Genomic DNA, 22,356 nt, shown 5'->3' with positions numbered 1-22,356 from the left:
ATTTAATACGTAAATCTCTTTTTATTGCTTTTAGTGGTAAACGAACGCGTAGGTAAAGAAATAATTTAAACCAAATCCACACAGAATCGGTAAACGCCTTTGTCAGGACGTGCCCGGTGAACCCCATTATTAATGTGCAATATCCCGCCCTTGCAGAAGAAGAAAGGACACTACCAAGGGAGACACGAGTCACACTGGGCCAACTTCGCTCTGGATGCTGTACCAGGTTGAACTCTTAATTGTCCAGAATCAACCCCGACATACGTAATGTATGTCCTGCATCCGATGTGTCCCCACATTACACCAAACATCTTTTCAATTCTAATGTGGAACCTACGCATCTAAGACCAATTTCTCTATGGTCCGCCCTTGTTAAAACTGCCACTTTCCTTGTACTTCCGTTATAGGACTTTGATGACAATTTGTGTGTGGTTGTTATATTTGTTGTAGCAGTGCTTCGCCCCACCTAATAGGTGCGACCGATCACAAATTGTCATCAATATCCTCTAACGGGAGTCCAAGGAACCTTGAAGTTTCAACAGGGGTGGACCATAATGAAGACCATAATGGTGGTTCCACATTAAAATTAAAGAGATGATTGGTGTAATGTGGGGACACATTGCAAGCGGGGCATATATTTTGTATGTCGGTTACAGTATCCAGAACGAAGTTGAGTCAGAGTGACTCGCGTTTCCCTGGGGAGTATGCGTTCCTTTTCCGCAAGTTTTGGGTACTGTTTTTTGAGTACTGGATTTACCGGGCAATTCCTGGCATAAAGGTCCGACGCCTGTTTGTGGAGTTCACTGAGGACCTGCTTGTGTTTTTTGCTTCATACGGCTAAGTTCTCAGGCGCCATATTTCCTCATAATGCTTACGGAGATGACTCCTTAAGCCCCTAGGCGGAGTTGGCTATTCAATCAGATGTCTGTTGGGATGCCCAGGTTTCTGGGTATTCAACAAGGGAGTATTCTCGCCTCATTATGTAGATGGTGTTCTGAGGACATAAGAAGACAGCCCGTGGCGGTTATGAGAGCAGTATTTTGGCAGGCCTGTAGCTTCTTCCAGTGAGTAGTTTTTAGTATGTGGTAATGAGCGTTTCTTTGTCTTTTCCCCAAATACTGACAGCAAGGGATTTGGGGATTTTATTACGGCTCTGGATTTAAGGTACAATTGCGGCTGCATGCTCACCAAAATGTAGATCCTGATCGAGGACAGTCGGTAGCGTAGTGCCATCGATGTGGATGTTCAAAATGGTCGAAATTTGAGACGTCCATGTTGTAAATAAGGTCGAGGATTTAGTCGGTGATAATGCCAGGTTTCGCGAGGCGAAAAAAATGGAGAGATCAGGGAGGTAGCCGTTTATTCTGTTGCAAAGCTCATCGATCTGTGGGCCTGGGCCTGTGGCCAGCTTAGATATGCAGAAATTAAACAAAACTTGGGATAGGACACCACCCTGTGGCACCCCTGGTTTAATTCTTCTTGGTTTTGATGTTTCGTTTCTAAATTGCACCGATGCCTGCCGACCACCCAGATAATTTGCGGTCCAATTTTTAAGACATGGGGGAAGGGTAGACCTTTCCAGGTCTTACAGTAGCGTGCCATGGTCGACCGTATCAAAATTGATAGGTCTAGCGCAACGAGTACTGTTCTATGGTGCGGGTTTTGATTTAAACCGCAATTTATCTGGGTGCTAATGGCATTTAGAGCGGCGGTGGTGCTATGGGGTTTTCTGAAGCCATGCTGATGACAGGCTAGCTGCAAATTTACTTTGAAGTAGGGGAGCAAAATGGCTTCAACAAGCGTATTGGCTACTGGAGATAGGAGAGATATCGGGCGATATGACTCTCCTATATTAGCTGGTTTCCCAGCCTTTAGTAGCGGGACCACCTTGGCCATTTTCCATTTTTCGGGAATGACAAAGGTGGAAAGAGGCAGGTTGAAGACATGTGCTAAATATTTGAAACCCTCTTTCCCTAGGCTTTTAAGCATCGGCATGGCTATGCCGTCTGGGCCCACTGCTTTGGATGGTTTAGCATGACCGCTGGCATCCTCAACCTCTTGGGCGGTGATGGTAATTGGTGACGCGCTGAATTTATGTTTATGGGCGTGTCTGTTGGCCCTCCGTCTATCTTTGTCAGCCGTAGAATGCATTATATATTGCCGACAGCACTTTATCGCCAAAGGCGATGGAAACTTTGTCATTGTGCCTAGACGGATTGGATAAGAACTTGACGGTGGACCGAAGTTTACCTACACCCGCAGAGAGGTTACAACCGCTTAGGTGCTCCTCCAATTTCGCCCGATTGTGTTCTTCCACAAGCAATCTAATGCGTTGGTTTATATCCCTTATTTGGGGTCGCCGGGGTCGAGCTGTCTTATAAGGGCCTCCGCCGGAAAGTGGGGCCAAATTTCGGGAATTCTACCGGCGGGAATGAAGCGCGCCGAGGCGGATTCAATGACCTTCATGAAATCACGATCCCCTTGGCGGGCATCAGTCGGGATAGGGAGGGCAGCAAAGCGGTTGCCTTTAAAGGATTTGAATTCGTCCCACTTTCCTTTTTTAAAGTTTATGAAAGTGCGTTTTTCTGTGACGATGTAGTCGGCGGTATGCTCGAGCGAAATAAGTATAGGCAGGTTGTCGGATGCCAATGTTACCATCGGCTGCCAGTGGACGCAGTTTACGAGTTCTGTGCTCACGATTGATATATCCGGCGAACTGTGACAGCTTCCTACCATACGTGTGGGGGCGTCTCCATTTATTGTGCAGAACGTCGTTTCTTCTATTTGATCCGCCAACATCTCACCCCTACTATCCGCATGCAAGTTTGAATGCCATAGATCGTTATGGGCATTGAAATCGCCTAAGATAATGCGATTGTTGCCAGTGAGTAAGGCACTGGGGCAACAGGTGGCAGGAGGGATGACAGATAAGCCTTGACGTTCTAAGACACTGTCCCTGCGGCCGATGTCGGGATCAAATATATGATATTGCACAGAGTGGTGTATGATAAACGCGAGGCCGCCTCCATTTCCGCTCTCGCGATCTTTTCTGTGGACATTATAACCAGAACAAGTCTGCAGAGCAGATATTGCTGCGAGTTTAGTCTCTTGAATCGCAGCAATACGGATGTTGTGCCGCTTCATGGAATCGACTATCTCCGTGATCTTCCCAGTTAATCCATTACAGTTTAACTGCATAATTCTGAAGTGCATAGGGGGAGACGTTGTCACTCTGGGAGTAAGTGACGGGTGACTACGCCTGGGTCGTGGAAGGCTAGGATGCAACTGCTGTTGTGGCCTTGGGACTGGACGTCGTGTATTTGGGCCTGGCAACATGGCGCAATGAAACCCGTCGGGGGATTGCCGTCGCGGGACCAGAACATTTAGGAAAGTGGCACCGTCCATGACAGGAGCTGCATTGGGCGGATGTCGCAAACATATATATTTTGTGCTGGGTAACGGTGCAAAGGGAGGTAGGGACTAAGAGTCTATTTCCCTGACCTACGCAATTGCTGCCGGAAAAGAGGGGTGGGGGAGGGGGGAGAAGTAGGGGGCAGGGGCTGATGCTCGGTATTGCTCCCGACTCTACTAAGGAGATTGTAGGTATGAATGGCAGCAGCCGTATGAGTTGGTGGCGCCGTGGGGCGAAGCACTGTTAATACAACAACTTGCAGTTTCAACAGGGTTTGACCAGGGAGAAAGGGGTGTTAGATGCCTTGGTTCCACGTTGCAATTGAAAATGTAGTTTGTGTCATGTGGGGAAACGTTATAAACAGGACATACATTATGCATGTTGTTGTTGTAGCGATAAAGAACATCGCGAAGGTTTTGGGGGGTGTAATCGAAGTTTATGGTCCTTTTACAGTATCCACATCGAAGTTGAGCTAGTTTGAAGCGCGTCTCCCTGGGGAGGTTGCTTTCCTCTAGTGCGAGTTTAGGGGTTTTGTTTTAAGAACGGGGTTGGCCGGGATATTCCTAGCAGGACCCTTATGCCCTTTTTCCTCATATCGCTGAGTTCTCAGTTGCTGTATTTCCTCATATTGCGGAGATAACTTCTTACGCATTAGGCCCCCCTTGTCCTCTTCAATCAGATGCCTGTTGGGATGCCCAATTTTCTGGATGTTTAGCTGAAGCTGTTCGTTCAGCATTCCCTTTATCTCCCCTATAAAGAGTACTCTCGCCTCACTGTGCAAATTGTGTTCTGGGGACATAAGGAAAGAACCCGTCGCAGTTCTTAAATCAGTGTTTTTGCCGACATGTAGTTTTTTCCAATGTGTGACCCTTAGCCTCGGGGACCATATCGGGTACGCGTATCATGCAAGTGGCGGCCAATGGATTTTTACGTGGTAATGAGCGCATATTTATCTTTACCAAAAATGCTGCCGGTAAGAGATTTGAGGATTTTATAACGGGTTCTAGGAATATAGATCCCTATTGAACGTCACACCCAGTATTTTTAGATGTAAGACAGTATGTTGTAAATAAGGTCGCCGATGATTTGGTCGGTGACAATGTCTGGTTTCGCGAGGCGAAGAAATTGAAAAGAATAGAGAGATAGTCTTTTTTTTACATAGCCCATCAATAGGTGGGGCAGGTTCTGTACCCATTATTGTGCAGTCATCGGTGTAGGATACAATGGTTGCTCCTTAAACCTTTTGGGACTAGTAGGAAGGGGGACCCCTGCAAGTCTTCCAATAAAGTGCCGTGGTTGAATTTATCAAAAGCTGTTGAATGTGGAGTTTTTGATTCAATTAATTTGCAATTAATCTGTGTGGTGATGGCGTTTAGCGCGGTGATAGTGCTATGTAGTTTTCGGAAGCCATGCTGCAGATTGACAAGTCGCATGTTTGCGGTAATAGGTTAGCAGAGGGACATCGATTTTCTTGTCTACTGGCGATAGGAGAGATATTGAACTATATGATACTCCTACGTAAGCTGGTTTTTCTGGTTTTAGTAGCGGTACCACCCTCAACATTTCCATTTTTCGGGGATGACGAAGGTGGACAAAGGCGGAGTGAAGACATGTGCCAGATATTTGAGTCCCTCATTGCCAAGTTTGATGGCTTTTTCAACCACTGTGTCGGTGATGGTAATAGGAGATGCGCTTACATGTTGCCGTCATTGTATCGACAAAGGTTATAGATATTTTGTCGTGCTTAGTCGGGTTTGATAGGTGTTTTACGGTAGATCATAGCTTAAATACACCGGCAGACAGATTACAATTCTTTAAATGTTTCTCCCATTTAGCCCGCTTGTGTTTGTCCACAAGCTGTCTGATGCGTTGTTTTGAGCACTTTATTTGTAGGTCGTAAAGTGCGGTTTTCTGAAGTAAAAAATTCGGCTGATTCAAGGGGTTGCGTAGCGCAACCCTTTTAGGTTGCCAGCGCAATATATAACTTCTCCAAACCCAATTGTCAACCTCACCTATCCGTTGCGAATCCTATTTCATTAACAGCCGAGGCCATGGCGACCCCAAACTCTCCATGGATCTAGGGCAAGGGAGGGCGGGATGGCCTAGAAGGTCGACTGTGGTCATAACAAATCGTTCCCGAGACGGTCGGGCTTGGTACCGGAAAATGACCTTTAACATCACTAACGTGCAAAGCACGCTGAGTATAAAAAGAATTTGAAGTCCGATGTTGTCTAATTATAAGGCCAAGCTATTTTGTATGTGCAACAAAACTTATAATAAGGTTATACTATGGTACACCAATCCTTATTCAACCTCGCTGTTATAACAGCCTGTTTTGAGGTGGTCTATATATAAGCCTTATATAAAAGTTCCTAATACAGGAAGTAGTTTTTTTTAATAAGGCCTTATGTAAGTAAACTTTATATTTGTTGGTCCATAAGCCTTATAATAAAGTTGTTATATATTACATAGCTCTTTTGTCTACATGTGGACTTAGAAACCCAGTTAAATATTTCGGGAATAAAAAATTCTATATCACTCGGAAGCGGTTTCGAAGCAGATGAAACCGTCATAGAATCAAGTGGCAAACACACGGACCAAAAATGATATTAGGTTGATGCTGCCTTAAGCTGGAGACATTGGTGCTTTATCGGTAACCGTATCGGTAACCTTATAACAGCTGATTCGACCAATCTTATGAGAATCAATGCAATCGATTATTGGTGCCGCTAAGGTCGTAACCGTATCGTAGCCAACCAATTGGGTTTTGGTTTACCGTCGTAACGATAAACAGCTGATTACGTTAGGGATACGGATACAGCGATGCGACATACGGCACCAATGACTCCAGCTTTAATAAAGATACTACGCCTCGATTTCTGCCTACCATAATGCCATATGTGTTCCTTAGCCCCTCAAATGTTTTAAATCTAGCCCAAATTCATTCAATGTTCTTAAAATTGAATCTACATAAAACTGTTAACATAGATTTTGTAAAATTTTGAGAAAACACTAAAAAGAGCTAAAACATTTCTAAAATTGAGCTGAAAAAAGGTTAAAGCTAAATCGCAAATTTTCAAGCTAAACGGAGAAAAAAAGCTAAATCTAGCTTTTCATAATTTTTTTGAAGTTAGTGGTTCTGGACAATAAACACATGCCCTTTTTCTCGTATGTCATTCCACCATTATCAAAAAGTCGGTTTAAGTCAAAGGCGGAGCTATTACCGTATTGTCGACGATCTCAGTTTATGCTCAAGTTATGGTCTTAATGGACTGAACTTTGTTGATTTTAAACATAAAGACCATCGGCACTTGATAAAGTATCGGGGGAAAGTATCGAGGTAAAGTATCGAGTACGAAATATTCGAGTATTTTTTGGAAAAGTATCGATACTTAACTCAGTACTTGAAAAAAATCAGCGAGTACGAAATATTCGAGTATTTTTTGGAAAAATATAGGGGGTATTCCATCCCATTTCGACCAATTTTGAACCCGACCCCTTTAGAATTGGCTGAAAGTTTTTCTTCTTTTTCTAGCTTACGAAATACGTTTTTCAGAATTTTTTAAAATTTTTTCATCCAACTCATAAAAAGTTATGAATTTTTAAAAAACACCGTTTTTGTTTTCAAAATGCTATAACTTTTTCAAAAATTGACCGTTTGGGATCTTTTTTTTTTTAAATTTGTTTTTAAATGCACTTTTCGGAAAAAATACAAAAAAATTTTTAAAGTTTTTTTTTAATTTTTCAGTTTTTCGAGATTTTTCGAATGTCGCCATTTTTTTTTCTCATAAAAAACTTCAATCAGTTCTGCAATCATCCCCACTAATCCCGGAATGGGCCGATTTTTTTTTATGTTTTTATTTATTTAATTGAAAAAAAAATGTTTTTTTCAAAAATAAAAATTTTTTTTTATCAATTTTATTTATATAACAAAAAATGTAAGAAAATTATTTTTTAAGTATTCTTTTCTTTATATATTATGGTAATCTACGATTAAAATGACATGTTTACTGTGTCAGTCATAAATCCTGGTTATTTATAAAGAAAAGAATACTTAAAAATCATTTTCTTAAATTTTTTTGTTATATAAATAAAATTGATAAAAAAAATTTTTATTTTTGAAAATTTTTTTTTTCAATTAAATAAAAAAATATATAAAAATATGGCCCTCTCCGGGATTAGTGTGGATGATTGCAAAATTGATTGAAGTTTTTTATAAGAAAAAAAAAAAAAATGGCGAAATTCGAAAAATCTCGAAAAACTGAAAAATTAAAAATAAAAAAAACTTTAAAAATTTTTTTGTATTTTTTCCGAAAAGTACATTTAAAAACAAAGTAAAAAAAAAGATCCCAAACGGTCAATTTTTGAAAAAGTTATGGCATTTTGAAAACAAAAACGGTGTTTTTTTTAAAAATTCATAACTTTTTTTGAGTTGGATGAAAAAATTCTGAAAAACGTCTTTCGTAAGCTAGAAAAAGAAGAAAAACTTTCAGCCAATTCTAAAGGGGTCGGGTTCAAAATTGGTCGAAATGGGATGGAATACCCCATAGATACTGCTCACTGTACTCGTATCGTTCTATTACTAAGGATAACTTGGTTGTTATTCCAATGATGTATCTGTATAGCGTTTTGAACGCAAAATGTATATTTAGCAAAGTCTAATGTAGCAACCATTTCTTTTCTTATATTTTCCTTACTTTTCTTAAAATAAGAAGCTTGCAATTTCGCTAAAAAATCATGTTTCAACAAAAAAAAAAAATTCCGCGGATTTTCCACTTCTCTTATTTCACACTACAATCATCAATAATAATTTATGATTTTTAATATATATATGTATGCATATAATGAGCAGTAATGAATTGTCTAGTGCTCTTATTACATGGCTATATTTTATTTCCAAAATGTTATTCTTTGCGAGTATTTGCTTCAGTTCCAGCGAATTAAAACGCAGCGGCTACAATGGTCAGGCGAAGTTATGCGAATGAAAGATGATGTCCCGGCTAAGAAACTATTTTTATCGCAACAAGCCAATGGAAACAGAGGAAGAGGGCGTCCCCACTCAGCTGAAGAACCAGGTGGAAATCGCTTTAAATTCCCTTGGTGTGACCAATTGGCGCCAACGTGTAGATATATTCGTTAATCTTTCGAAGAACATTTCTCTCGAACACTCCCATAGCCGCCTCATCTGATGCTGTCATGGTCCATGCTTCTGCACCATATAGCAGAACGGGTACGATAAGTAACTTGTAGAGTATGATTTTCGTTTACCGAGAGAGGACTTTACTTTACAATTGCCTACCCAGTCCAAAGTAGCATTTATTGGGCAATAGTGATACTGGATTTCAAAACTCAACATCAGTTTGTGGTAATAAAGTAAATTACTATTTCGAAACAATGGCTACTAATGGTGCCGTGGTTACCAAGGCGCAAATGAGCTGGATATTTGCTCGATGACAGCAGGTACTTCGTTTTGTTTTTATTCACCATCAAAACCCTCTTTTTCGCTTCTTTTCTGGTTAGGAGTAAGCAAAACTCACGGTGCGGGTGTTTAGGCAGATGATATCAATGTTATCATACGTCAGTAATTGCACTTATAGAATATTGTTTCAGAGCGGTGAAGTTCTACAGCTAGTATAATTTTCTCCAGCAACAAATTAAAGAAATCGTACAGTAAGGATTCCCCTGTCTGAAACCTCGTTTAGTTTCAGATGGTTCGGAGAGTTCCTCTCCAATTCTGACTCAGCTGATGGCGTTGCTCAATGCCATTTTGCGCAGTCGTATAAGTTTTGTGGCCATCGTGGTGTGAGGGTAGCGTGCTCCGCCTACCACACCGTATGCCCTGGGTTCACAACCCGGACAAAGCAACATCAAAATTTTAGAAATAAGGGTTTTCAATTAGAAGAATTTTTTTCTAAGCGGGGTCGCCCCCTCGGCAGTGTTTGGCAAGCGCTCCGGGTGTATTTCTGCCATGAAAAGCTCTCAGTGAAAACTCATCTGCCTTGCAGATGCCGTTCGGAGTCGGCATAAAACATGTAGGTCCCGTCCGGCCAATTTGTAGGGAAAAGCAGGAGGAGCACGACGCAAATTGGAAGAGAAGCTCGGCCTTAGATCTCTTCGGAGGTTATCGCGCCTTACATTTATTTTTTTTTATAAGCTTTGAGGGTAAACTTAATTCAGCCATCGTTTTTTAATCTGTTTATTGGTATACTGATTTCGTTTAAAATCGGGTGGGGGACATTAATTCCATCATCCTCGAATGCGGGGTCGGGTTCATCACCCCTGTGCGGCACACCGCTGCCTCCATTTAGAACAGCAGAGAAGTGTTCCCTTCATAATCTTAGTACTCTATCGATATCAGTTACAAGGTCACAGTTTTTGTTCTTACAAGAGTTTGCCCCAGACTTAAAACCTTCCGTCTGTTCCTGTACTTTTTTGAAAAATTTGCGGGCGTTATTCTTAGTGACTAGCAGTTCAAGCTCCTCGCACTCATGCGTTTTCCCTCTGCTTTTTTTCCTTCGGTATGGCCTTTTGTTTCCTTTTCAACTTTAAATTTTTTAAAGCCATCTTATATGGTTTTTGTGGCGGAGGGACGAAGCTTTAATTCAAGTTTCTGGTACGTCAGGTTTCAAAGAAAATCAGAGGTAAAGGCACTAAAAATTACGTTTTTTTGGGGTTTTAACCACAACTTGTCTCAAAATCAGGATTGTGATAAACAATAATAGCAGAAACCTTCGTTCATTGACCGAACCACCGGTTTGAACGGAGCGGCGACTTACTTACTTACTTAATTGGCGCTTAACCGTCTAAACGGTTATGGCCGTCCAACAAGGCACGCCAGTCGCTCCCCCAACCGGCGCCAATTCGTCACACCAAGGGAGTTTAAATCGTTTTCCACCTGGTCCTTCCAACGGAGTGGGGGCCGCCCTCTACCTCTGCTTCCATAGGCGGGTTCCGATAGAAACACTTTCTTGGCCGGAGCATCATCTTTAATTCGCATAACATGGCCTAGCCAGCGCAACCGCTGCGTTTTAATTCGCTGGATTATGTTGATGTCTGCGTACAGCTCGTGCAGCTCATCATTAAATCTTCTTCGGTACTCGCCATCGCCAACGCGTAGAGGTCCATAAATCTTTCGAAGAACTTTTCTCTCGAACACTCCCAAAGCCGCTTCATCTGCTGTTGTCATGGTCCATGCTTCTGCCCCATATAGCAGGACGGGACTTTACTTTTCAATTGCCTACCTAGTCCAAAGTAGCATTCATTGGCAAGATTGATTTTTCGCTGGATTTCAGTGCTGATGTTGTTGCTAGTGTTGATGCTGGTTCCCAAATAAACGAAGTCTTTTACTATTTCGAAATTATGGCTACCATCAGTAGCGTGGTTGCCAAGGCGCATATGCGCTGACTCTTTGCTCGATGACAGCAGGTACTTCGTTTTGTCCTCATTCACCATCAAACCCATCTTTACCGGTTCTTTTTCCAGTTTGGAGTAAGCAGAGCTAACAGCGCGGGTGTTTAGGCAGATGATATCAATGTCATCAGCATATGCCAGTAATTGCACGCTTTTATAGTATATTGTTCCAGTGCGGTTAAGTTCTGCAGCTATTATAATTTTCTCCAGCATCAAATTAAAGAAATCGCACGATAGGGGGTCACCCTGTCTGAAACCTCGTTTAGTTTCGAACGGCTCGGAGAGGTTCTTCCCAATTCTGACTGAGCTGATGGTGTTGCTCAACGTCATTTTGCACAGCCGTATAAGTTTTGCGGTGAAACCAAATTCAGACATAGCGGCATATAGGCAGCTCCTTTTCGTGCTGTCGAAGGCGGCTTTAAAGTCGACGAAGAGGTGATGTGTTTCGATTCTTTTTTCACGGTTTTTTTCAAGATTTGGCGCATTGTGAAAATCTGGTCGATGGTAGATTTACCAGGTCCGAAGCCGCACTGATAAGGTCCAATCAGCCGGTTCACGGTGGGCTTCAATCTTTTGCACAATACACTTGAAAGGACCTTATATGCGCTATTGAGAGGGCTGATTCCACGATAGCTGGTGCATTTTGCAGTATCCCCCTTCTTGTGGACTGGGCAAAGAACACTTAGAATCCAACCGTCGGGCATGCAATCTTCCGCCCATATTTTGCTAAGAAGCTGCTGCATGCGCCTTGCCAACTCCTCGCCGCCATACTTGAATAGCTCCGCAGGCAATCCATCAGCGCCCACGGCCTTGTTGTTTTCCAATATGGTTATTGCTATTCTAACTTCGTCATAATGGGGGGGGACATATATTACATCATCATCGATTGCGGGATCGGGTTCTTCATCTCTGCGTGGTGAATTGCTGCCTCCATTTAGGAGAACAGAGAAGTGTTCCCTCCATAATCTAAGCACTCTCTGGACATCAGTTACAAGGTCGCCGTTTTCGTTCTTACAGGAGTTTGCCCCGGTCTTAAAACCTTCCGTCTGTCTCCGTATTTTTTGGTAAAATTTTCGGGCGTTATTCCTGGTGGCTAGCAGCTCAAGCTCCTCGCACTCACGCCTTTCTGCTTCTGCTTTTTTCTTCCAGAAAAGGCGTCTCGCTTCCTTTTTCAACTCACGATAGCGTTCACAAACTCCTCTTGTCGCGCTCGATTTTAACGTAGCCCTGTAGGCAGCGTCTTTTCTTTCAGTTGCAACGCGGCATTCTTCATTGTACCAGTTGGTTTTTTGTGGTCGCCGGTAACCAATTTTTTCCTCGGCGGCAGTACGAAGTGCTTTGGAAATATACTCCCACTGCTCCTGTATGCCTTCAGGATGAGTTGTGCTCTCAGAGAGCAGGTGTGAGAGTCGAGTTGCGAAATCATTGGCAGTCTGTTTTGATTGAAGCTTTTCGACGTCTAACTTTCCTTGTGTTTTTTGTTCCTTGGTTTTAGCCGCGTTCGTATTTTGGGTGCGTATTTTGGTTGCAACGAGATAATGGTCCGAGTCGATGTTAGGTCCTCGGATCGTGCGCACATATAAAACACTGGAGGCATGCCGTCCGTCTATCACAACGTGATCGATCTGATTGCGAGTATTTCGATCAGGAGACAGCCATGTAGCTTGATGTATCTTTTTATGCATGAACCTCGTGCTGGATATGACCATGTTTCGAGCACCGGCAAAGTCAATCAGCCTCAGTCCGTTAGGAGAAGTTTCATTGTGTAGGCTGAACTTTCCGACTGTAGGGCCAAAAGCACCTTCTTTGCCCACCCTGGCGTTAAAGTCACCAAGCACGACTTTTATATCGTGACGGGGGCAGCGCTCGTATGTGCGTTCTAATTGTTCATAAAAAGTGTCTTTCACCTCATCGTCTTTCTCCTCTGTCGGCGCATGGGCGCAGATGAATGATGTATTAAACAAATTTGCTTTTATTCGGATAGCGGCGAGACGTTCGTCCACAGGTGTGAACGCCAGAACTTGGCGACAAAGTCTCTCTCCCATCACGAATCCGACGCCGAAACTGCGCTTATTCGTATGGCCACTCCAATATATGTCACAATTTTTGATCTTCTTTCTTCCTTGCTTCGTCCAACGCATTTCTTGGATGGCGGTGATATTAGATTTTGCTTTGACGAGGACATCAACCAGCCGGGCATCTGCACCAATCTCATTCAGGGAGCGGGCGTTCCAGGTGCATGCCCTCAATTCATTGTCCTTCAAACGTTTGCCATGGTCGTCATCAATAGAGAGTGTATTTATCCGAGGCTTGTTGTTATATTTCATTGGAGTATGGTTTTACGTGGCGGGTCCCAAGCCCAGCGCACAACCCGCTTAGAGGTGGTGAAAATATTACTTGGCACGTTTATATAGCGAGCCGCTTGCTCCAAGGCAGATGCCCGGAGCGGCGACTAGCCCCACTAAAAATAGCAGCAATTAGTTCCAGGAGAAAGTGCACCAAAACGACGCCCCGTCCGCTACTTGGACTCCGGGCTTTAATGTCCGGGCAACACAGCAACAAATTAGCCTATGCAGAAATAATGAGCTCTGCCTATTTTTTGGGTATTGAAATATTGAAGTTAACTTTTTTGCTTTGCCATCTGAGTAATAATTATAATAACATTTTCACGGAATATATCTCCGATCATATTGAGGCCGAGCTTCTCAACAAATTTACGGTGTTCTGCTTTTTCATGTTTGTCATAATAATGTTTTTGTAAGAAGATGTGGGATTAAGGTGAGTTCAATTTTAACAGTTATGCACCACCTTAATGTTCGTCCATCCAACGTTAAGCAGAGCGAACAGTAATGTTTATTTTCTAGCAGGGATGCACCTTAACGTTAAGCTAATCGTTTATCAAAAAATTTCCACCGTTTCCGTTGAAACACTTCGAAATATTATCGATAAAGAAATTATCAAGATAAATTGTATCTCGTTTTTAACCGAAACGAAAAGCTTTCGTTAACGTTAAAAACGTTAACAAAAACGTGATACTTTATGTTTGAATTGTGCTGGCAATGCTATAGCCATGGTGAAGCCGTAAGGTGGCAACAACGAGCGCACATACACACACAAACTCTATGTAATTTGTTTGTGTAATTCGTTGGTGGTAATGTCAAAAATACTCTGAGAAATGTTTGTACTGTCAAAATTCATGAGAAAAGTTGCAATCAGCTTGGCTAATGCTTTCACCTTTAATGACTCCGCCATCAATCAGCTTTGCCAGAATAGTTTGAAATTAATAATCAACATAAACGATTTGATTTCGTTTTGATATGGCAGAAAACGAAACGAAATCATTTCGTTAATTTGACGATCTTAACGTTAATAAACGAAACGAAATGACTTCGTTTCGTTTATTAACGTTGATTATCGTAACGAAATGATATCGTTTCGTTGGTTAAGCATGCCTGTTTTCTAGGTATATACATATGTGTATAGGTAAACATGCGTTTGATCTTGTTATTATTAAGCTCTACAGCAAATTATAATAGACGAGATAAACTCTTAAAACCACATTCATACCTAAGTACATATTTGCTGTACTTACTTTCTACCCTGCACTAAACCCAACTGGTGATAAACTTCCACAATACTAGTTTTATTCCCAAGCGAATGAAGGCAGTTATACAAGTTACTGTGATTCTCAATATGGGGATGTCCTGAAAATTGTCTATCAGAAATATAGCAGTCTCGTGAAAAACTACATGAGTGAAAATTGTTGCCGACATTTTTTCTGTTTTATAGGCAAGGTGAATGCCGTACCAGGTCGTGTTATCCCATTAGCTGATTGCTTCTTCTTTTAATCAACGCCTAGGTACAATAAGATGTCAGATGTCGAAAGCAATGCTAATTATCTTTTGACTTGACTTTCTTCTGCTCGGCGAATTTGGTTGAATTCGCTTGGCCATCAACTAGTTAGATTCCCCTTGTTTATGTGCGAATATGGCTATACCAAAGCGAATTCAGTACCAGGTGTTGTTATCCCAACAGCTGATTGCTTCTTGTTGATTATTTTCCATACAGTGCAAGGCGAATCCATACCTGGTAGTGGCAAAGCGAATTCAACCAATTCGCCGTGCAGAAGAATGTTAAGTTAAAAGAAAATTTTCATTGATTTCGATTAACTGACATCCTGTAGTACAAGGCGTTGTATGGAAAAAAAATCAAGAAGAAGCAATCAGTTGTTGGTATAACAACAGCTGGTACTGAATTCTGAAAGTACTTTGGAAAGTACTCTCACGTATGTACTCTATGGAATACTCACACACAAAGCGAGAGTGGGATCACCTACTCCTCTCCTAGGACATCGCAATGTTAATTGGAGCACATTTTTTGTATGAATACAGATTAGTTTTGGAGCACTCCTATACTCTTAAAGGAGTATTCCTTACACTATTTATGGAGTACTCGCGTTTTTTGAAGGAATGCTGTGTTTTTTTACTCAGCTGAACAGAGCTCACAGAGTATATTAATTTTGTTCGCATAACAGTAATCCGTAACGGCATAAACTAATCGAGATAGATATAGACTTCTATATATCAAAATGATCTGGGCGAAAAAAGAAATAAATTTAGCCATATCCGTCTGTCCGTCTGTGCGTTAACACGATAACTTGAGTAAATTTTGAGGTATCTTGATGAAATTTGGTATGTAGGTTCCTGGGCACTCATATCAGATCGCTATTTAAAATGAACGAAATCGGACTATAACCACGCCCACTTTTTCGATATCGAAAATTTCGAAAAACCGAAAAAATGCGATAATTCATTACCAAATACGGATAAAGCGATGAAACTTGGTAGGGGGTTGACCTTATGACGCAGAATAGAAAATTAGTAAAATTTTCGACAATAGGCGTGGCAACGCCGACTTTTAAAAGAAGGTAATTTAAAAGGTTTGCAAGCTGTAATTCGGCAGTCCTTGAAGATATGATCAAATTTGGCAGAAACGTTACTCCTATTAGCATATGTGTGCTAAATAAAAATTTGCAAAATCGGATGACGAACACGCCCACGCATAGATTCTATGACGATAACTGTTTTCTGTGAAATGGGCGAATCGGTTGTCCTTCCGCTCGGCCGTTAACACGATAACTTGAGCAAATATCGATATATCTGTACTAAACTTAGTTCACGTACTTACCTGAACTCACTTTATCTTGGTATTAAAAATCGGCGAAATCCGACTATGACCACGCCCACTTTTTCGATATCGAAAATTTCGAAAAATGAAAAAAATACCATAATTCTATACTAAATACGAAAAAGGGATGAAACATGGTGATTGGATTGGTTTTCTGACGCAAAATATAACTTTAGAAAAAAGTTTGTAAAATGGGTGTGACACCTACCGCATTAAGTAGAAGAAAATGAAAAAGTTCTGCAGGGCGAAATCAACAGCCCTTGGAATTATTGCAGGGATACTGTTCGTGGTACTACATATGTATATAAATAAATTAGCGGTACACGACAGATGATGTTTTGGGTCACCCTGGCCCATATTTTGGTCGATATCTCGAAAACGCCTTCACATATACAACTTAGGGCCACTCCCTTTTAAACCCCTTTGATGTTTGATGTTTCTTTGCCCGCGAACCGAACCCACGATCTTCTGTGTGGCATTGACTGTCGATAGTTTTCAAACACAAGCTTTCCACATTTTCGTGGACTTCCAAATACGCCCCAACAAAACCCGTCCTATAAGTTATGTACCAATTAAGGAAGTAAGTAAGTACAAGTATGTATTGTGTTTTTGGACTAGTACGTTTTCAGTTAGACAATTCTAGTTAAAATACTTGTTGTTTGTCGCAGGGTAGATAAACAATTTTTATACAAATCAGCAAGCTCATTATCGCTTATTATAAGCTTTTATTTAGTTTCACTTTTGTTGTCTGTAATGGAATCTTGCAAGTTAAATTTGATACACTTCCCGGTGTCCGATTGAGCTGAAATTTTGCACACATGTACAACTCCGATGACAATGCAATATTACTTTGTTAGAATTCGATAAATTAATCGATAACACAGTTATCGGTAAATATTTGTATTTACTTTGGCATACCAGCCTAAGTCCCATACAAACCCGCCGGTACCTATCCGTGGATTGTGATATTTGGACGTGGTGAATCACGTGTGGTGAATCTCAACGCTTGCGAAAAGCGGAGACACAACCCTCTGTTGTATTTCTGTGTATAACCAACATAGCTGAATTTTTAAGGCTGTTTAACTCTGTAATCTTTTCTGTAATTTATTTTGCTTTTGGAAAAATTACCTATTTGAAAAAAGCTGGCTGAAAATTAAGAAAAATCAAGAATGGAAAATCTTGGAAAATTTGAGCAGATGTGGCAATTTCGCGCGTCCGTTGAACGAAATATTGACAATCTGCGGATCATCGCTAGGAAATTAGCGACATTCCATCAACTAAGCAGCACTTTAGCAATACTACTGTTATTATTTGGCCGCTCAAACACTCACATATTAATTGTGCATTAAATCTAAAATATACAAATACACCATAATAATTTACACGGCCAAAGCCATAATAATTTACACGGGTCATCAATTCTTTCTCTGATTCAAAATCTGAACTACCAGCGCTACCGTCAACAGCTCAGTGTCATCATTGCCAGTAGCGCCAATAACACCAAACTCGTGCCTGACACACAAAAGTCGTTTCACTCAATAGCGCAAGTAAAATGTACTGCACACTCACTACTAAGTAGCGTCAAAAATTCGCTTGGAGTCATTTCGTCAATGAGCTACCATTGAGCTGGCACCGCATTGGCGCTGGCGCCATGCAATTTACATCACTAAAATTGCGCGAATGCCCAGGCTCATGACTTCAATACTTATATTTACTATGCTTTAAACTTTGAATACACCTCTGAAGTTGCTGCGCATAAAATGTGTACTAATAAATTCCAATCCGCATTATACGCAGATGTAACTGAAATATGTGTTTTTGTTTCACCCCCTATACTTATATTTAAAGCTTTTCTAAGAACAAGCTTCTATTACTTGTTAATAAAACGAACTAAAAAGTAAAAAATAAAATTAAAGAAAAAAAAACTTTTTTAAAAATAAGCTTTTATTATTTTGGTTAATAAAATTGACTAAAAAGTAAACAATAAATTGAATCTAAAGAAATATAACACTTTATAAGTTCATTGTAAGCTTAAACGATAATTAGGCTTTTTTCGTCTGCGACAAAAAAAATTCTATATTGTACATATTTATATATTTTTAACATTAAAACTTTACACCTAAATTATTAAATCTTACAGTTTATATCACAGTCCTAATTGTTCTAATAAAAGCGTGTTACATTGCGATAGCAAGAAAATGAGATCCTAAATGTTCTTAATTATACCATCAAAATTTAACACGTTTTTTATTAGAACAATTAGGACTGTGATATAAACTGTAAGATTTAATAATTTAGGTGTAAAGTTTTAATGTTAAAAATATATAATTATGTACAATATAGAATTTTTTTGTCGCAGACGAAAAAAGCCTAATTATCGTTTAAGCTTACAATGAACTTATAAAGTGTTATATTTCTTTAGAGTCAATTTATTGTTTACTTTTTAGTTAATTTTATTAACCAAAATAATAAAAGCTTATTTTTAAAAAAGTTTTTTTTTCTTTAATTTTATTTTAGGCTTTTAACTTTCGCTGGGCACGCGCTTCCTCGCACTCAGCTTTCGTTCCATACGATCAGAAGCAATTGCTGTCACCTGCGCAGCCCCACTGCGGCTGCGTCGAACACTTCTAAATTCGCAACCTGCGCTTCGTGTTGACTTTTTTGATTTTGGCCAAGTTTCGCAGTTATCACTGCCGCTTTACGGGTTACTCTCGTGCTTTGGTGGAAGAGCGAATGAATTAACGCGAACCGTTAAACGCCAATCAATCGTTGGTTTCGCGTAAATTAAAAAAAGTTAGTAAGCAAAATTGAGACTTAAAATATAAAAGTTTGCCAATTGTTGGGGCAGTACGTTTGATAATTTCGTAGCGTGCGGTAGTTTGACTTTTAAGCTCCAAAGTGGCGTTAAGAGTGTGAAGTGACAATAAATATTTAAAGAAGACGCGTGAATACGAGTAACAGTACAATAAGTTAAATATTGGTCTGTTTGGCGCAGTTTGCAGTGTTGTGCCAAGGTAAAGCGTGATATTGAAGAATGGTTGATGGTTCAATGTACTACTTCTAGAAAATACTATGCAAAAATTCATGCTCCAATGTGGAAGGTTATAACATTTCGAAATTTCGTGCCCTTTGAATAAGCTAACATACATATGTATGTACGTATGTACTTATGTACATATAAAAACTAATGTGTACTTAAGTGAATTTTGTGATTTTTAGATAATTGTTTTGCGGTTTAAAAATAACCATAAAATAAATACACCACAATTCAATATTCTACTATGCATATTGAAACAAGTGAAAATTTGGTGTCGGGTTTGCGTATTTTATACATTTTAAGTTGTTTTTGAATGCTTGAAACCAGGGCCGGTAAAAGGCGTGGGTATTGTGGGAAGAACTACCGAACCTGGAATTAGAAATAGTCGATACAAATTTTTTTCAAATAGTCGATAAAAACTACAATAAAAACTTCGTTATATTATTACTTGCCCATTGATTACTGATCATACCTAATTTCTAGAACAATATAATCTCTCATGCTAACACTTTTACCACCGATCCAAACTACCCACCCAAATTTTGCGCGTTTCGCCGGCGCTGCTTGAAACAACCTTAAAAGATAACATGAAAATTGTGAATTATAAAATAAAAAATTTTAAACAGCACTCGAATTTATAAAGTTTTGCTGATTCCAAGGAAATGTGTTCTCTTACTCAGTTTAACATGTTTAATTTTTTTTTATTTTTGAATGAACATTTATAAGTTGAACCAATTGCAAAGCTGTTATTCCTATGCGTGTTACCGTAAAAGTGTCAACCAAGAGCATAACAGTAAACTTTTGCCTAGGATCATTTCATAGACGTCAATCGAAATCCTCTACGACACAAAAATATTGGTCCTATTATTTGGATATTATAGAAGGCTCATTCCATTTCAAGACACCCGGTCCGCGCAGGACATGGTTTTTGATTTCGATGAAATTTTAATATGTTTTTCTTTGGTCAAAATAATGAAACCCGTGTTTTTTTTTGCCTCAAAAAATTTCTTTTCGGATTTATCGGCAATTGAATTCGATAAAATGCAATTGATATTTTATTCACCTATTTTTTCAACTGTCAATAACTTTGTCAAAAATTAACCGATTCTCATGATTTTTTCTTTGAAATGTTCGTTATTACTTTTAATTTTATATAAATTTATAAAAAAATGCATTGCACATGGTAATTTGCTACCGTTGAACACTACAGGCATATGTTCAATTTGAAAACGACATCTAACGATTTAACTACTTACCAATAGATGGCGCTTAGGGAAGTAAGTTGACATTTAATTAAACTAACTGATAGTTGTCATTCGTGGGATTTACAAGTTTTTGGAATGTAATAAAATAGTGAGACTTTCATAGTGTATAACTAAAAAAAATTTTTGAAATTAATAATTCCGCGCATGAAGTTACTCGACCTAAATAACTTAGTTCTCGATTTCACTAATTGTCATAACAATCCCTTATACTATAGGCTGGAATTACCCATTACAAATTTTTCGTTCCAGTTCATTTTGCGGTTAGTGTTTGATATGTTTTTTAAATATATTTTTAAGGAAATCAAATATTGGTAAGTAAAAATATATAATATATGTACATATAAATAAAGTAGAGTTTGATTAATGATGACATGTAGAACAAAGTATGCTATGCGGCATACTCGAAGATTGCCGAGCAAAGCTCGGTCGCCCAGGTACTGATTCTTTATAACTAACCTAAATGACCCGATTTGAAAATGGAAAAAATGATAGACAAATTAACGGTTATCAACCGTTTCATATAACTTCTGCACCTTAAATGCACAAGGTTTTAATTTTGCACAGTTTCATTTTAGACTATAATTTATTATATTTCGCCCGGCAAGCTTAATATTCGCAAAAGAGGTATGTATAACTAACGGCTTAATACTAAATATCGGCTTTTCAGTGCAAGTTTAAACTACAGTTAGCGTTAACTAGAGTTCAACCTCTCCACTTTACCCCCTTAAACTGAGATGAGCATTATTATTCCCGGTTCTCTGTATTCCAATGAACAGTGATCCAGGTCCCGATAAAAATTTAACATGCAAATGCAATGACAGTGTTGTTCATATGGATCAATTTGTTGATGGATTTGCATGTTAAATTTTTATCGGGTTCTGGACTACCGTCCATTGGAACACAGAGGTTATCGGAAAATTTGGCAAGGTTAAACTCACTCGCGGTGAAAAGCCGTGCCTAAGTTAGTAGAATTTATTTTTGGTAAAGTTTCGAGATATAGTTCATAATATACAAATATGATTAGTGAAGTGATAAGATTATCTGTATATTTATTTAACAGACACTTTGTTCCGTTAAACACTTTAATAAAACCCATATTAAAATGTGCGGGCTGAGGCCTGAGATGTTTGACTTTTTGCAAGCGTTCGGACGCATTTTATATTTTTATGATTTGAAGAAAAAGTCGTAGAGTTGGTTTAACGTGTAAAAATGTTAACACCAAACGGCAATTTCAGGTATATTTTTTGGTGCCATAATTTTTTTTTCGAATGGCATTGGCAGCAAAGATTGTAAGGATCTCAAAAACCAGACCGTCTGAACGTCTATAGACTCTATGTATTACTTTATAAATTTATTTGCAACAGATTTTATCATATATAAAGGTGAAGCTGAAAAATTAATTTGGCTTAAATAAATGCAATTTTCGGCACTTCCAAATTCAGGGTTTATACAAAAAAAAAAAAAAAAATAAAACTGTAACGTTTCAAAAAAAGACATGCAATTATAAAAATAAATAAATGTAAAGCGCTATAACTTCCGAAGAGATTTAATACCGAGCTTTTCTTCCAATTTGCGTCTTGCTCCTATTTAGTTTTTACTACAAATTGGCGGGACGGGACTTACTTGTTTAAGGCCGATTCCGAACGGCATCCGCAAGGCAGATGAGTTTTCACTGAGAAGCTATTCATGACAATAATACGCTTACGCAAGCATCTGATGAAATTTCAATTTTTAATTTGTAGGAAGAAATTACGAAAACCTTATCGAAAAAATCGTTTGTATGGGAGATATATACTATAGTGGTCCTATCCGGTCGGATTGTAGCTCAATGAGAAATCATTTGAAAACCTATGTCAAAATTCCAAATTCTTATCCAATCATTTCGAACTGTGCGCCACCTAACAGAATTTTTTTAATTTTTGGTTCACTGTCCCGGTGTCTTAACCTAACTGTGAAGTTTTACGTTTGTACCTCAATGGGAGGTTACTTAAAGATCGATCGCACGATTCCCTCCATTCCGTACGATTTTTCTAAATATCTCGATC

The 22,356-nt window shown here is 39.4% G+C and overlaps 1 protein-coding gene across 1 annotated transcript in view; it reads left to right on the top strand.

Annotated features, from left to right (window-relative positions):
- Positions 1-18,774: 18,774 nt before the first annotated feature.
- Positions 18,775-22,356, top strand: part of LOC137244114 (sialin) — a 152,691-nt gene continuing 149,109 nt past the window's right edge. The window contains exon 1 of the mRNA XM_067772678.1: positions 18,775-19,023. The gene's annotated coding sequence lies outside the window, so the exon portion shown is untranslated. The remainder of the gene's footprint in view (positions 19,024-22,356) is intronic.

The sequence above is a fragment of the Eurosta solidaginis genome, chromosome 3 (genome assembly GCF_040869045.1).
Source record: "Eurosta solidaginis isolate ZX-2024a chromosome 3, ASM4086904v1, whole genome shotgun sequence".
NCBI classification, from domain to species: domain Eukaryota; kingdom Metazoa; phylum Arthropoda; class Insecta; order Diptera; family Tephritidae; genus Eurosta; species Eurosta solidaginis.
This window is presented reverse-complemented; position numbering and strand designations above follow the sequence as displayed.